This window comes from Penaeus japonicus, unplaced genomic scaffold, assembly GCF_977035675.1.
Source record: "Penaeus japonicus unplaced genomic scaffold, GWHDUDI00000001_assembly GWHDUDI00000039, whole genome shotgun sequence".
NCBI classification, from domain to species: domain Eukaryota; kingdom Metazoa; phylum Arthropoda; class Malacostraca; order Decapoda; family Penaeidae; genus Penaeus; species Penaeus japonicus.
In genome coordinates this window covers 19040099-19042598 of record NW_028234441.1, presented here as the reverse complement: position 1 = coordinate 19042598, position 2500 = coordinate 19040099, and positions in this window count along the sequence as shown.

Sequence of the window (2500 nt, the reverse complement as noted above, 5' to 3'; positions counted from 1 at the left end):
CCCTTGCCCTTTCTTTCCCAAAGGACTCCGAGACTTCCAGAATCTTCTTGATTTTCCTTCCGAATCCCGAGGGAGTTTTTTAGGGAGGGGATAGAAGGCGGAAGGTTGAGGTAGGACAGAACGAAGAGGAGAGGAAGAGCGGAGGAGAAAAAAAAAAAAAAAAAAAGATTCCCCTAATACCGAAATAGGCCTAAGTTACCCATGCTAAGGATATGTAAATTAGTCTCACTATCTTATCACAAACACTATGATAACATTCGAGGCTCAAATATTTACCTAAATACATATCCTGTATATATACATTTAAACGCATATATATATATATATATATATATATATATATATATATATATATATATATATTATATATATATATATATATACATTGTGTATATTGGTGCATTCACTTAAATATAATTATATATATGTATATAAATAGATATCTATATGTATATACATGCATACATACATACATATTATATATATATATATGTATATATATATATATATATATATATATATTATATATATATATATATATATATATACATACGTATATAACTACATTTGTACGTATATTCGTACATAGACACATACATAGATAAATCTATACATACATACATACATATGTGCATACATCCAGACAGCCACGCATACATACATATATATAAACATACTTTTGCGTACATCCATGAATAGATGCACACACACACACACACACACACGAATACCGTATATGCGCATATCTGTGTGTGCATGTGTGTGTTAACAAGAAGATATTATAATGATAACATATAAATAGATAGAAGGAAATAAATACAAAGATAGATGAATATTGAATAAATAGATAAAGAAACAAACAAACATGACATTAGAAATAACATCCCCCTCTCACCTCACTCTATCTTTCGCCAGAAAAAAAAAAAAAAAAAAAAAAAAAAAAAAAAAAAAAAAAAGGACAAGAAATAGAGGAGAGATATTTAGATAAAATAGGGAGGAGAAGGAATCATAAGACAACAAGGTGAGTGTAGGAGCAGATTAGAATATCGTGGAGTAGATCTGTGGCATAGTGTAGATGTAGCGATAGATTGCGATTGATGAAAATACATTCACGAATAGATTTGGGAGGTTTGATGAGGTCAGATTATTGTGGGTTTTGGGACTGGCTGAGAGTAGATGATGGTAGATTTTCTTGGGTTGTGGCTGGGGGGGGGGGGGGGGGCTGGTATATGTGGTAAGCTTGTTGATGGTGTGGTTACGATGTATTTGGCTTTGGGGTTTTACTTTTGGTAATGTTTTGGTGTTATTTTCTCTGTCTCTCTCTCTCTCTTTATTTCTTTGTACTTCTTTCTTTCTCTCTCTCTCATTTACACTATTTCTCTCCCTTCATCTATCTATCTGTATCTATCTTCGGCTTTCTCTCTCTCTCTCTCTCTCTCTCTCTCTCTCTCTCTCTATATATATAATATATATATATATATATATATATTATATATATATATATATATATATATATATATAATATAATATATATATATATATATATATATACATATATATATATATATATATATATATATATATATATATATATATATATCTTTATATCTTCTCTTTATCCATCCATCTATCTATCTATCTATCCATCTAGTGAGAGAGAGAGAGAGCAGTGGAATCAGGACAAACACACAAACAAACAAACCGAGAGAGATCACTCTGATATACAGGCAACTGTACCTTCAAAACATTCAACAATTTTCACATTTCGACATAATATTTTACACGACCCTTTTATGAAACAGATTCATATCGAGTTGCCACTTAAACGGGGTTACATTAATTTTAATCCGATTTTGATGCTGAGAGATAATTATATATACAGATTTTTGAAGCTGATGTGAATGATTTTTTTATGTTATGATCAAATGTGACGTTTTTTCGATTTTTTTTAATGATGGGTTTTTGGGAAATATATATTTTTTTTTTTTTTTTTTTTTTTTTTTTTTTTTGCGTTGAAGAGATATACAATTTAGAATTGTTTAATGGACGCAAATTGGCCTGTGCACTAGGCAGCATGTGGCTAGCAATTTGCAAAAATGGCAGGAAGTTTATCACCGGATTCAGAATCTCTTATGAGAAATTTGCATATGTAGTATTACTCCCGAGAGAAGCTTAAGCAGAGGTAATTTGCAAGAAGTGGGCGTAGGGGGAAGGGGTTGTAATTGCAATACCATTGACCGTAAAATGTCAGTTCTTGGATTTGCGGAAATTTGGGGTTTGGTGACCTCTCTCTCTCACTCTCTCTCTTCTTCTATCACTCTCTCTCTTCTCTCACTCTCTCTTTTCTCACTCTCTCTTTCTCTCTCACTCAGTCTCTCCCCCACCCCCATCTCTCTCTCAATCTCACCCTCTTTTTCTCTCTCGCTCACTCTCTCTCTTTCTCTCTTTATCTACCTCCATTCTCTCCTTCTCTCTCTTCCTACCCTTTCTCCAAAGTCAT